The 15,849-nt window shown below is 39.3% G+C and overlaps 1 protein-coding gene across 2 annotated transcripts in view; it reads left to right on the top strand.

Moving 5' to 3' along the window:
* KCNJ16 (potassium inwardly rectifying channel subfamily J member 16) overlaps positions 1-15,849 on the top strand; it is a 74,512-nt gene that overhangs the window by 19,528 nt on the left and 39,135 nt on the right. The gene's annotated exons all lie outside the window — the stretch shown is intronic.

Raw genomic sequence — 15,849 nt, 5'->3', positions numbered from 1 at the left:
CTTCCTCTTATGTCCAAGGAAGTGAACTTGTCCACAAAACTCACATTAAAATATAATAGTCTTTAAGGTGTCTCATGTTTTCCTCTCTTTTGTTTTGTTTTGTTTTGTTTCTTTGGATTCGGCCAGATATACCTGTACAGACTAACATGACTACCTCTACCAAAATATACCAGTTAGTCTTTAAGGTGCCACAACTCTGATGTGGAGGTGACCAGCAGTGAGTTGGTGCTGTTGGCTGCTGCCCCTTGCCCTATTGGGCCAGACACTACTACTTCTTTCAAAATTAATCAGTGTTATAACCTCATTGATTGCTATGGGGTAGTAAAGCATGTGGCTACATAATATATAACTGCAAATGCTAATTTTAAAAAGAGGTCATCATGGATAAAGCAGAACAATGACTATGTCAGTAAGATAAACTCAAATTGGCATGTGACTTAAAAATAGTTTATGTATAATGGAAATACAAATAATCTAAAACATTTGAGGCTAATATGTACAGAAGACTGAAAGAATGGCCACATATTTATATTGATTCTCCTTTTCTTTTGAAATGCTATTGAACAGAAATAGGTTGCTAGGAAGCTGAATGGAAACTACTTCCATGTCACTGAACATGCTGAATGCTCCATCCAGTCCCTTCATGCCATTTTAATATTCCATTTGTTGATACTGTTCGCCTAAGACCTTAGCCTTATACTTTTGTAGTTTCATCCACCCTCTCTTTGAACTGAACTAATAATAGTGGTATATTCATGTAGTTATTATTTTTTTTCATAATCTTCCAAGTGTTAATCTTTGTTCTAGCCATAAGGCTGCCAAAATGGCTTGTGCAACATGGAGATCAACACCTATGTCATCTTAACCTAATGCCTGGCAGATTAGATGTTATGGTGAATGTCAACAACACACTCTATGATGGTCACAGTATACACACAGAATGGGCTTCTCAAACATTGAGATGTAGATACTTTGACCTGGACCCTGTGTTTGCTGCTGTTAAACCATGGCTATATTTAAGTGGCCTTATGGAAATGTGGTTCAAATTGTCATTAAGCTACGAAAATTGGGACCTCTAAGTCTAACCTGTCTCTCACTTTTGTGAGAAGAAATTAGGATGGTGAGAATCTTAAATGCTACCTGTAGTTCATTGTGGGAAATGGGGTAGAAATGTGGCAAAAATATTATTTATCCTGTAACCTGACATGGCAACCGCAAGTAGGCCACTCAACAATAAGTTGCTGGTGTACCAACATATTAAGTCATTGTGTCTCAGCTGAGCTTCCTGTTCTCTACCGTACTGCTTCTGACCCACAGTTTCTCGCTCCCTGCTGTACCTTGCATTTTGTTCCTCTCTCCTTTCTTTTTTGGTGCTCATTTCCTCCTTTGTGAGCTATCGGTCTTCCAAAATTTTCCACCCTTCTTCTGAGAAGCAAAAGGGGGGAGGGAAGAGTTTCATGATATGGTAACTCTCCAGAGGACAGAATTTTTCACCCCAATAAATTATTAGACATGTACTCAGTATTAGTTTACAACACAGGTTCATTCTATACACACCCACCCAAAGGATTTCAGGATGGTTTTAGATATTGTGTATGTTTAATTATATATTAATACCTTAATTTACTGGGATTGATTGATTGATTGAAAATATTTTTATCCCACCTCTCTCCTTAAGAAGGACACAAGGCAGCTTTCATCAATAATAGACAATATTTAAAAGCTAAATACTGAACAGTAAGTATACAAATATTGAAAAAGAATTAAACAAATATTAGATTAAAATGGTAAATAAAATCTATACTTAAACAACAACTAAAAACAATTTTGCAATTTCATCTGCAAATATTTATCTAAAAATTTGCATAGGCCTCCTAATCAGCAGATTTTGTCCTAGGAAGGTATGTGTCCACATAGCACACAAAACCCCTTCTCTTTCATCCTCATCTGCCATTATCACCATGCCATTATCACCCACTTAACAGCAGATATTCAAATACAGTGGTGCCTCGCTTAACGATTGCTTCGTACAACGAAAAATTCACTTAACGATGGCTTTTTCAGAGCAATCTTGTGCTTCACTTAACGATTTTCCCTCTGGGTGATTTTTGCTTAACGATTTTGGGACCATGCTTCACTTAATGATGCAAGTTTTAGGTCGCCTTGTTTCGCTTAACGTTTTTTTTTTACAGCCCTGTTTTTGCTATTTTTAAAATATTCTAAAATGTTAAAAAAATGTTTAAAATGCTTGGAATCGTTAGTGCACCTAATAAAACATTCGTTAACTTAATTTGGCTTTGTTCTGAGTCTTTTTGAATTTTTTGTGAATTTTTCCCCCCATTGAAATAGGCTTCAATGCATTTCAATGGGTTTCGCTTAACGTTTTTTCCTATGGGGATTTTCGCTTAAGGATGGTAATCCGTTCCTGGAACGGATTATCCGGTTTTCAGTGCATCTCTATGGGAAATGGTGTTTCGCTTAACGATGTTTTCACATAGCGATGTTTTTTTGGAACCAATTAAAATCGTTAAGCGAGACACCACTGTACAGTGGACCCTCTACTTAAGGAATTAATCCATATTGGAATGGTGGCTGCAAGTCAAAAAGTCTGTAAGTCGAATCTCCATTGACCTACAATGCACTGAAAACCGATTAATCCCATAACCAGTGGTTTTTATTCTATTTTTATTCCATTTTGGTTTTTTTCTGGTCTGTAAGTCGATTCTCTGGCTGCAAGTCGAATCTAAATTTTGCAGCCAGAGAAGTCTGTAACTCGAAAAGTCTGTAAGTCGAGCCGTCTGTAAGTCGAGGGTCCACTGTACCTTCTTTTTGTAAAAAAAAATCTAGCAAATGTAATAGCACTCAACTGATAAGACTCAGCGTTTGAGTTTATGTTTTATCAGTTTAGTGCTGTATCAGTTTAAAAATACAGTTTACAAATTGCATTGCTTTTGCTGCTGGTTCAAGCAGGAAGCAGAAAAAAGGGTACAGTTCAGTGTCCTTCTGCGGGTATTCAAATTCCTTCTTTCTTTTTTTAAACTTTAGCAAGTGACGTAATGTTGAACTGAGAAGACGTAGTAAGCAAGTGACCTAGTGCTGTACCCATTTAGTGCTATATCATTTTACAGTTCACAAACTGCATTCTGGTTGTAATTCTTAGTGTAACTCCCTCATTGGCTGCAGTCCTTACCTGTCCTATATGATGCCCTTTTGTGTATCATCAATGTTGACATCTGGATGTGCCCAACAGCCCTAAAAGACTAGTATAGGCCACCACACAAGGCAAAAGCTAGACAAAATAATTCAAGTGGAAGCACCATAGAAAAACTGAAGTCCCAACAACTGAACGAAATATACTGTGAACTCATGCCAAAAGACCGGAGTGGTCACCATAAGTGTTAACATCACATAGTAAATAGAATAAATATAGAAAGGGACAATGAGAAACATGGCATGAACAGTGGATTAACTATCTGTCTAGTCGCTCCCCAAATCAATTAATTCAGACCTGTGTCAGACTGGGTGCCTGAATTGCACTGTTTTCTGAATCACCAAACAGGGGTCTGAACCTATAGTTGCAGCCAGTGCATGCTCCTGTTCAGTCTTTTTGAGGTGAAGGCTGGCTCCAGATTGCTCACACCTCATAGTCACCTTCCACTTTTTAATGAACAAAGAAACTTCCCTCCCTCCGCCCCTGTTTTTCAACTTTCTTAGCAACCTTCTTCCCTCCCTGTTGCTACCCCTTGGCACAGATCACTTTGCTTCAAAAGTTGCTAAGTCTTGCCACTTAATGTGCCTCTTGTTGCATTCCTTGAGAATCTCATCTTTATAGGAGATTATATGGACAATGTGTTCCATTTGCTGGGTTTATGGCGAAGTTTATGAAAAGCTATGCAAACAGTTGATTCTGGTTTCACAAGAAGGACGGAGGAACAAAGACGAAAGCTACAAGCAGAGATTTTGTACTATGATGAGTAAATAGTTGAGATGTGTGGTATCATTCCCAGACAATTGTTTTTTGAAAAAGGCTAAGCCTCTGCATTCTTTCATATCAAGCTGCTTTTAAAAATAGTTAAAATGGAGATGGAGAAGGAATATCCAGAAACAAAAAAGTGCGCCTGGAAAAAATTACAGTAAAATTTAGCCCCCATCATTGCCCAAATCATGTTTTGGGGTCTTTTGCCTTATTGGGCAAATCTGAATTATTAATAATATTTACCTAACAAATTGATTTCATCCATTAGGTTTGTGTATGGGTAAAATAGCGGTTCCTTGAATTGGGGAGCAAAGTTTATTGTACCCTTTTTAGACAATATATATGTATACCACTTTTAAGATGGTGTTTGCCATATCATTTTTATTACTGTTTGTATTATAAGTGTAACTTTAAGATAGTTGCCCAGAGTAGACCGTTGGTCAAAATGGGCGGGGTAGAAGTCCAGTAAAATAAATAAATACTCAATTTAATTCAACTTTGCTTTATTTTATGAATTTTACTGTTGTTTTGCTTTATATTTCCCCATTTGTTAACACACTAATGGGGAAAGCGTGTGTGTGTGCACGCACACACACACAAATATATATATAAATCAAGCAAACAAGCAAGTTATGGTCATTGATAAATAACATAAATAACAACTTCTTCACAAGTACTGTGCCTACATTATGTAGTTGACTAATGCTGTGAACTTACACCAATGTATCTTGGGAGCTAGCTTCACCAAAACATATAGAGGATTGTATATCAACACTGGTGTGTAACCACTGCATTCAGTGGGGCTCTGCATACAGAAACATGACCACAATATTATAAAATTTAAGTACAAATCTAGCAGCAGAATATAAAGCATGTAACTGAAAGTTTCACAGCTCTTAAAAGTTCCCTGAGAACTTTTGTTACAACATAAGCATATAAATCCTACAAAACCTGAGACAATAAGATGTAGTTAAAGTTCACTCTTCAATAAACTTGTTTATCTTTAAGGCCTCTGTGCCATTTTTGCTGTTGCAGGGCCACACTGGAGATTGTCACATGGTTTCTGTTGTACAAAAGAGAAAATTAGGTTGACTTACTGAAGGCTATTATTAATCAAGGAGTTGAACCAAGGTGTAAGTAAGGTCAACTTGCTAAGTACATTGGTATTCTTCAACTCCCACTACTTAGAAGAAGAATTTGTACATGAATTCTTTCTGAGTATTTTCGGACATGTGGTTTTGCTGCATGATTTAGGAAAAATACAGAATTGTACCTTAATGTCAAATGCAAGAAAAAAGGGGGCCTGTGTCTGTCTTATCAGAGAAGTTTAGACTTGCTGCATCAGGTAATTCTTTGTTACGAAACATTTTTCTTCTTTCTCTAAGTGTTTGCTGCTTCAAACGGGTTGAATCTCCAATTACTTGGTTTTGTGTTGGTGTTAAATACTTTGCTAATGAAAGATTATTTTGTCTGTAATTGTACTCCCTACATCACCTTTTTATTTCCTGAAGAGACTTACCCAGAGACTTTACTGAGGGAGGTTGATAAGCTTAGAAGACAAATTGCTGTGAAACTGCCCAACCACCACATCACAGAGTGTGGAAGGACAAGATTTCTGATTTCATTTTCCTGAAAGTATGTTTAGAATAAATTGGTTTGAAAGACCTAAAGGATATTTTGTACCCAGTGTTGTTAAAATAAGATCAAGGTGAGGTCAAGAGACAAGGGACACAATGGTATGTGTTTGTGTGTGTGTGTGTATGTGAGAGACAGCACACACAGAGAGAAGCTGATTGGGTTGCCAGAAGGATCTCACTTAATTGCTGTTCCTGAGGGGCAGCAAGCTACTTTATTAGGGTCCAAGGCAGACCTTTTGGTACCCACTGCTCTGTCATCTGACACCCTATCATATAGTTCTGTATTCTACAGTAGTGATCCCTAACCTTATGCCTCCAGATGTTCTTGGACTACAACTCTCAGAAGCCCTCACCACCACCTCTGCTGGCCAGGATTTCTGGGAGTTGAAGTCCAAGAACATCTGGAGGCCCAAGGTTGGGGACCACTGTTCTACAGCATGTGCCACCTGAGACAGCGTTCTCACTCTGCCAGTTGTAAAACTGGCCTTATATTTACTTCCTTAAAATATCTACTCAATGTTAACAGCTTCCCTGTATAATACACCAAAACCTATGTCTACCTCTGTACCTAAGTAGTAAAAAAGTGGTGGTGTAAAAAAAAGGAGTTATTTTCACTGGTTATCTGCAATAGTGAGCCAGTGTTCAGACTCTTCCCAGACATTCAACATTTACGTCTTCCCTCCTCCCCACCTACTTTTCAGTTTCTCTCTTATGATATATGGCTTATACGATAATATCCTTATTTGAGAAGTGATCTGCTGGGTAATTTCTTATGAAAAAATCCAAAGCATACATAGATAAAGAGGAAGTGTGGCATTCTTCATTTGTAAATTCTTGGGGGATAATTATCCCCTTAAAGGCTAACAGGTCTAATGGAGCTTAAATCCAACCCATATAATACACAGGAACACATGATAAATGTATATATCCCCATAACTTGTCCCATGGTGCATTCTGACTTCAGATAATCAGCGCCATGATCCTGCAACTATACTGTGCTAGTTTTTGGAGAGCATATCTTCATTTTGAATATCTGATGATTCCTTCCATGGCTAGAAGACTTCGTGCATTAAATCATGTTGTGATTGATGTGGCAGCTGTAAAAATATCAGTAATAATGGGTAAATTATTCCACTTTTTTAAACATCTGTACAACACTACAGCCTCATCTTGTGGCTTTCATTTTCAATGAATTTCAAGTTTATCTTTCTGCTGTTTCATGAATTTGCCCAGGGATCAGTCATAAAACCAGTGACCTGATGGGTTACCCTTTGTCCATGATAAGTTATTTCACAGACTAATTTGCTTATAAGAACAAACTTCTATCTATTTCTTCTAGGCTTGCTTTATTTTAATATCACTGGATACTTTTTTCAACATTCTGTAAAAGGATACTAGGCAACTGTTCTCTGTTCAGTTCCCCCCTCTTTCCAGACAGCTCATAAATCAATGTTCTTTTCAGTGCAGCAGTTAGGCTGTCTTCCTTTTTATTTATGGGTGTCCGGGGCAGTGGTGGCTGTTATGTATTTGCCAAAAGCAATAATCCAAAACAGGATCAGACCCTGTGAGCAACCTGTGGAATGTGGTTCTACCAGTGTTGCTACAGCTCAAAAGTATTTTCAATACTAGGAAAAATGGCCTTGGCATTGTCGTTACCTGTTATTTTATCATGTCTCTCTCTTTGCTTGGCCAATATTGCTTATGCAGTGGTGGGCATTCTTAACGGGGGTTCAATTAAATGGTGGAATATTTTATCAGAAATTATTGGCTGTTTTCAGGAAAGCCAACACACAGTTGGGATGTTTACAAATGGTGGTGGTTGTTTCCTTTGAAAGCCTTATGCCCTCACCTCCACAAAAGAGTTGTAGGGGCTTGGGAGACTCTGGAGGAGATGGTGGAAGGTGGCACGGGATCACACAGGGTAAAGGGGGTCTTGGCAAACCTTGTCTGGTCCTTCTGTTCCCAAACCATGAAATGCGACTTTTGAAAAGTAATTCATTGAAATTGCATTTCCAAAGCCTGAAAAGTAACTGTGATTGTGACTATCATTGCTAAAGTTATTATTTAATTTCTGATTTTTCAAATGTAATGTAAATGTCCATGGTTTAGCCATATTTCTCCGAGTAAAACCGACAAAGACTATTGAGGCAACTTAGATGCTAATAAATTTTACTGGGCATAAGCGTTTAGGAACTACAGGGCATATCACAAGATCCTTTGTAGTAACTAAAGCAGTTACTTTTTAATTCAATTTTATTTTTAAAATATATGAAAGCTACAAGCTGATGATCTGTGGTACAAAATAGCTCCTTCCATCTACCACATTATCACCTCAACACTCAAGAGAAAAGACACAGCATGAGGCAGAATTTGAACTGGGTGACTTTCTGTTGCAGAGTTTTGAAAATTTTGTTTACCTTTCCTCAGCACAAGTGAAGGTACTGACAGAATAAAATAGCTATAGTTCCTAGATAGTCCACCCCTTTTCTCATTAACTGACAACAACTTACACTGAGACATTAGTAAAAGAAAGAATAAAAAATATTCTTTTTACCTATAATTGTGAATATATTGACAACAAACTAACACAACTGCTTTTAATAACTCTATTTCAGTATACTTGAACAGATTTTTTTTCTGTCAGTCACCATCAACGGATATTAACAGACTCTCCGAGAAAATTCTCAGCAGAGATGTGGACTTTCTTAGAATTCAAAACACAGAACTATTAGTTAATGCTGGACAGACTGACAGCCAGTCCCACTTAGAAAGGTGCTTCCAAGTCAAACAAGCTAGAAAGCAGCATGTGAGGTTGTAATAAATTCTAACATCTTCTTCTTCCACCATCCAGTGAAGCTAAAAAGTTACAGCCACACTAAATAAGTTATTTTATTTTCTGATCTAAAAAAAAAAACCCACCCATAATGGATCCAACCCAACATAATACTTCTCAAGTCTCTGTGTTATACCAGTTCTTACACAAAGGAGGCTTTCAATAGATGAAGAATCATTGTGGACATTCCTGCGAGGTGCAGGATATTCATCAGAGCAACTGAGTCAGTTTTGATAAAGCTACTACATACAGCACAGAGATTTATTATAGATCTGAAACATTTTTGTACCATAATTCAATATGTTCTGCAGAAAAGATAACTTAGCACATGTTTTAGATACTCACAGAGAACAAATTCCACAAAAGGGAATGGAAGGTTTGCCAGACTACTCTTTTTAAGAATTATAACTCTCCACTGAAATATGAGGTGAAGGCTCTTTAGACTCTTCAATTTCTGAATATTTTTACTGGGGCTAGTTAGAATTTCAAGATCTCCGTTTTGCTGCAATGGTTTGTTTCAACCTAATAAAATACAGATTGGTCTAACTAGCCTTAATTTCTTGCCTTATAGTCATCTCTGGCAATAAGGCAGATGCAGCATCGTACTATGGTTTAACTATATGTGCTCCTCACAGCTTGGAGGTAATGCTTAAAGTTATTACTATTCATTATCACAACTTTTCTCCTAGTAAGCACAATATATGCCAGTCCTTTTTGCTAGCAACAGAACAAATTGCCGAAGCATTATTTTTTTCAATGCAACGGGCAACCCTATAGATGTGTCCTTGTGACTGTGAGGTTTTGACCACGTAAGGAGGTCCTTCCATGGTTGAATTTCTAAAAGCACTGAGGTTATCACTTCTTTAGCAACATTCTGATTCTGTCAGTGTTAGTTAACTGGCTGCTCTAAAAGACTGGCAAAAAACAAACTGAGGTGTAAAATAAAATTCAATAAATGGCTGTAATGCATGCAGAGGTGGGGGGGAAGAAATTTTCCATGAGTTTGCCCCATTCAGCAACCTCCCCCAATACATTATGGTCACAAAAGAAATGCTATTTATGTGAATACTTGGCTGTTAAGAATTGCTAGACAAGGTGGACATTCCACACCTTACCCCAGGCAGTGAATTCAGGTCACATGAAATAAAAATAAATTATTAGTTTAACTTGCTATTATTCATTTCTTATTGATACTAATACAAATGGGGAGGGAATCTTATGCCTTGTGTCCTAATAATTTTCCTGGTTTTACTGCTCTGCCTGTGTCTTAACATGGATAGGTGCAAAAAAGCCTCTAGCTATGTAACTTGAGGTAGAAAAATGTCTTGGGCCAGCCCAGATGGTAATAGTTCTGATTCCCCCTCAGCTTTGTGCTTACTATCTTTATAAAGAAAAAGACAATCTTTAAAAAAACCCTGAACAGATGCTTTCAAGATGGATAATTAGAAACAAAGTTTTTAATTGGATTGCATATGTGAGAAAAAGTCCCAGTCATTTTTCTTGCCTTTTGGATCTAAATATTTATTTTATATTTCTTTATGTATTTTTGAAGTATTTTCAAGGTGCATTATCAGAATTTATTTATTTATTTATTTATTTATTTATTTATTTATTTATTTATTTATTTATTTATTTATTTATTTATTTATTTATTTATTTATTTATTTAATTTATATGCCGCCCACACTACCCAAAGGTCTCTGGGCAGCTTACAGCATTTAAAATACAATAAAGACATGTAGCAATTAAAATACAATTTAAAAATATATAAAATTGCCATCGGACCCACAGCTAATATTATTTCAGTTAAAAGCCTTCTGGAACAGGAAGGTTTTGACCTGGCGCCGAAATGTCATCAGTGTCGGCGCCAGACGAATCTCAGTTGGGAGGGCATTCCATAGTCTGGGGGCAGCTGCCGAAAAGGCCCTTTGTCTACAAGCCATCCCTCTTACCTCCCTGAGGGACGGCTCTTTCAAAAGGGCCCCCTGGCTAGATCTTAACTGCCGGGTAGGCTCATATGGAAGGAACCAGAGAGTATTTATCTGTATTTTTCCAACATATCGGTTAGGCAACATAGTACGTCTGCAACTAAACCAATGGTAACAGTAACAACTTTCTATTACATATACCCAATCCCATAGCAATGAGTAGCGTAGTCTTTATTCATATCAGCATTTCATAATTTAAAATTATAGGTACAGTAAAGGTAAAGGTTCCCCTTGACAATTTTTGTCCAGTTGTGTTCGACTCTAGGGGGCGGTGTTCATCCCCATTTCCAAGCCATAGAGACAGCGTTTTGTCCGCAGACAATCTTCCATGGTCACATGGCTAGTGCTACTTAGACACCGAACGCTGTTACCTTCCCACCGAGGTGGTCTACTTGCATTTGCATGCTTTTGAACCGCTAGGTTGGTGGGAGCTGGGACAAGCGATGGGAGCTCACTCCGTTGTGTGGATTCGATCTTACGACTGCTGGTCTTTTGACCCTGCAGCACAGGCTTCTGCGGTTTAGCCCACAGCGCCACCACGTCCCATTTTAATTTTAATTTAAAATTATGGCTGTATACAAAATATGGGTAAAATTTAAAAACAGATTAAAATATAAATATACTATTTATTTATTTAATTTGTTTAAAATATTTTTACCCTGCCTTTCTCCTTGAAAAAAACCAAGGCGGCTTACAACTATGAAAGGCAATAAAGTAGAAAATAATGAGGATACAAGGGTGGTAACATCATTAAAATACAATATTTACAACTACAAACAATAAATAAAGAGGCATCTTACATAATAACAGGCAATATTAAGGCAAAGATGAATAAGTACACAAACATTTTATAAAATGTCACTCTGAGAAATGGAAAACACAAAAAAGGAACCACAAGTAGTACTAAAAATCTAAAATTCACACACAGGTAGCTGGTTACTGACAGAAGGCTTGCCTGAAGAGAAAGGCCTTTGCCTGCCTGTGGAAGGACAGCAAAGATGAGGCCAGCCTGGCCTCCTGTGGGAGGGAATCTCAAAGTCTGGGTGCAGCATTAGAGAAGGCCCTCTCCTGTCTCCCCACCAAATGCACCTGTGAAGGTGGCAGGACTGAGAGAAAAGCCTCTCCTGACGATCTTAACACCCAAGCTGGGTGAAACGGATCTAGATACTCTGCCTCATCCAGGAACCTCTGGAGCTGAGAGGCCACAACCTGATCTAGAACCTTCCCCAAGAATGGGATATTAGATACTGGTCAGTAGTTATTCAGGATTGTGGGGTCCAAAAGGGGCTTTTTAAACAATGGTTTTACTATTGCCTCCTTTAAGCATGATGAGATCCTACCATGTGGCAAGGAGGCATTCATCACTTCTCCTACCCAATCACTTAGTCCTTTTTACTATACTATTTTTGACCAGAAGTGAGTGTTATCTCGGTCATTTACTAGATCTTCATTTGTACATATTGTGGAGCATAAATTTCAGGCACGTAAGTGCTGCATTGATTGAATTTCTCCACAGTCACAAAACATTTGCCCTGTATTCAAGTAGCCCCATTTTGCTTGATTATTCTTCCTACTTCATGTCAAAGTCCATTAGGTGACTTCCAGATGGTCCAGTTTCGAGTCCTGTCCTAGTGGGAGACATTCTTTAGCTTTCATCCATTCAGCAAGGTGTGTTGTTTTGTTCTCTGTAGGTTTAGTCTAGTCTCTTCTGGTTTAATATTCAGAGCTTGAATTGTGTGCGGAAAAGTCTTTTTCGATTTTAGCCATTGTCAAGGGCAGCAATGGCGAACCTGTGGCACACGTGCTACAGCTGGCATGCAGAGCCCTCTCTGCAGGCACACAAACGATAAGTTGCCGGATTGCTTCCCCCCCACACACACACAACCAAACCTGAGGAGGCGGCTGCAGCCGCAGTGCTGGCACTTCAACAGATGGCAGGCCAGGATCTGGAGCAGCTGGTGCTGGCGGCGGATCCGGAGTGGGGACTCGAGGCACCTCTGTGCCCGGGATTCCCCCTTCCACCGCCACTTCCACTTCCGCTTCCTCTGCTTCTGCCACCGCTGCCCACCACCCGCTGGTTTTGTTTTCCCCTTTCAGTTGGGCCACTCACTTTACTTTATTTAGACTTATACCCCGCCCCTCTAGACAAAGTCTACTCGGGGTGTCTCACACCCAAGAAGGTTCACCACCACTGGTCTACGGGGTTGGTGTCTATGAACTGGGTGAGTTTGGCATTGTTACTTTATTTTGCTCATTATTTGGTAGCATCTCTTGACGTACTTCTGGAGGGGCAATACCAGCGAAATAATAAACTTTTTAAAATGGTTTCAGGCAGCCAGTAATAATCCTGCATGATTCATTAAGAGCTACCCTTACTGCAGTGAGTTACTTTTTAAAAGCAGTACTGTATTACTAAGTCTCCTGCTCCTTTTTCTGCCTTCTGCAAGGAGCAGATCAGAAGAGCCTGCTTCTGCTGTTAAAAATACTAATATTCTTTGCTCCAACTGAAATCAGCAGAGGTCCGGTGAGTTAACTCTGAAACAAAAGACATTTTGGTGGAAAACAGCTACTAGCTATGTAAAGCAAGCACAATACCTACTTTAATCACCTCCACCCCACCCCAAGTTACCAGTGAAATTTGGCCATGTGATTTTCCACTGGATTTTGGAAGGTCAGCTGGAGGGAGGGCAAAACCAGCTCCTGGACCAAACCACTATGGTTGCTGATGGCAAATCACAATTCATCATTAAGGCCAAACCAGATAGTTGCAGAACAAGGAATGAAGTTAATTGGGTCCATTTATATCTTACTTCACAAACCAACAGTCAAGTTGCCAGATACACGTCTGAACTTATAACAAATCTCACTGAGAACACAGAAGAGTTTTGTTAGAATCAATAATAATTTTTTTCTTTTTCTTTTTTGTTGTTCTTGAATGGGAGGCGGAGGCTAGTGAAGGCTTCATAAACAGTTCAGGGTGTGCTTATGGAGGAATGTCCTCAGAGTCGTGTTATGTGGATAAGAACAAAGAGATCTGAATTTCTGATGTGAAAAACACGGTCAAGTTCCGTGTCCATCATTGGCTCCCGAGGATCAGTTACGTCACAGCCTTTGATTGCACTTGTTGACTCTTGTCCTGTGGCACTTCAGGTTGTCCTGCAAAGAGGGATAGAGAGGTCTGTGTTCTTCAAGGAATGCTTGCTAACAATGAGTTACCAGATAACTTCATCTGCAGAGTATTTGTTGGGAGTGAAGATTCCTCTTTTTGGCTTTCCTCAGGATGCTTTGTGACGTCACTGACCCCAGCTTGTTTTCCACTTCTTATAACATTACTGGCACCCTTCCAAATAGCCTGCTGTTATCTCGGCTTCCTGCCCTGTGTAAGCTACAATAAACACAACAGTTGCCCTCTGCCATAAAGAGATACAGGACTACTTCTCTTCTCTGCTTATTCCATCCATGGGGATCGGACACTAGATATCCTTGGCAGTATAGCTGCACATTCTATTTGGACAGGTCCTATTTGCAAAACGGAACTGTCCTCGTTCAGGCCACTTCTAAGTGGAGTACTGTATGCAGTCCAGATCTCAGTGGAATGCCCAGGTTCACTTCTGAAAAGAAGCAATTATACACATTGATTCAGGTCCCAAACACAATTGAATCGAATGGGGGAACAAATTGTCTTTCAGTCTTTCTCTTCTTTCTTCTTGATTTTTTTTTTTGGGGGGGGGAAGCACCTTCAGAGATGACTACTACACAAACCTGTCATGTTCAGATGCAGGTTTATTCCCCTTTTTAGGGCATATCGTGGTGCTAAATTTAAGGAACATCAGTATAAAAATAAGTGATTTGAATTATTTATTTACTTAATTGATTTCTATGCAGCCCATCTGGCTACCAAAGCCACTTTGGGTGGTTCACAGTGAAAAATAGGACAATGGTCAACATCTATAAACTAAACTAAAATAATGTAAAATATATAGGAATAGACATGCACTGAGCATTATAAATCAATAATAAGCTTTATGAACTGAAAAATGACACACAAAAACAACATTTTATTATTATAATGCATTGACTTAAGTATATTTAGAAATCAATTCACATCCAGGGCACAAATTGAATCAGATGGGGCACAAATCACTCTAGACTGGGACACATTTAGAAGCCCCCAACTGGCTTACATATCAAAACTAGGATCTGGATGCCACCCTATTTAACAGATTACACATTTTTTAAAGAAAAGTCTTAGAATATATCAGTAGTGTCCTATCCACCTTCATTGCAAACCAACCAAACAAGCCTCATGTCTACCCAGGACCATAATAAACCATTCAGTTTAATTTTAAGTTGTTTGTAAGATCATGGTATTTAAACCCAAAATTATTTATTCATTCTTTCTAGATTTCTCCCATTACTACCACCATAGAAAACAGATAAAACATCAAGTCGCATCTTCTCATTATGATTTGTTTTTATTCAGGTGGCAATTGCTTCCACCAGCAGATCTCAGGGCAGTCACTTACAAAGTGGCTCTCTTCTACCTTAGAAGTCTCAGAATATTACCCTGTGAGGCTGGTCATCTGAAAATGAAAGAAGGTTAATTTGGTTGGTGGAAATCTCAGGATTTACATGTTGGATTTATAGTAGCCAGCCAGATATCTAAACCACTGAGCTATAGCACTAGATAGCTCAGTGGTTTAGGTATCTGGTTGCAGGGGCAGAGTTCAATTTCCCCACTCTGTCTCCAGAGAAAAGAACCAGCCTGTGTGACCTTGGGCAAGCTGCAGCTGATCTGTGATGGGATGAACATGACAGGTAGCCAGCATGCTCATGGCAAGCCATCGGGGCCCTTTAAGATGCCTGAGAGAGCTCAGCCAGGGGTAATGGCTAAGATACAAGGAAAAAGGGAAGGAAGACAGCTGGGAAAGGCACAGCCGCTTATTGAGGAATAGGTGCCCGAAGCAGCCAAGAGCCAGATAAAAGGAAGTGAAGACAGGGCTTTAAGAGGCTGCTGGATGATAGAAGAAGAGGAAGGAGAAGTGGCATGGGTCAATGGGCCAGAAGAACTGTTGCTGCCAGAGGTTGCTGAGAGAGCGGCGTGACCTCCCTCTGCCTGAGGGACAACTGCCAAATGACAGCGGTGCCTTCCCCGGCCATCATCTTGGACAAACAAGGATCAGGGGGAAGGGACTGGCTGGTATACAAGAGTCTCCATCAAGGGCAGTACAAACCTTCTTTGAGCTAGGCAAAGTCTTGATCATGCGGACCAGAACTAGAAGGACGCTCCATGAGGATCACTGAGAACCCCACTGAGAGAGAGAGAGGCCCAAGGACTGGTCAATGGCTCTCAACCTGCACCTCTCTAGGGTGCAGGGATTTTGCAAGGCTGAACTGCAACTCTGAATAAAGTGC

The sequence above is a fragment of the Pogona vitticeps genome, chromosome 2 (genome assembly GCF_051106095.1).
Source record: "Pogona vitticeps strain Pit_001003342236 chromosome 2, PviZW2.1, whole genome shotgun sequence".
NCBI classification, from domain to species: domain Eukaryota; kingdom Metazoa; phylum Chordata; class Lepidosauria; order Squamata; family Agamidae; genus Pogona; species Pogona vitticeps.
This window is presented reverse-complemented; position numbering and strand designations above follow the sequence as displayed.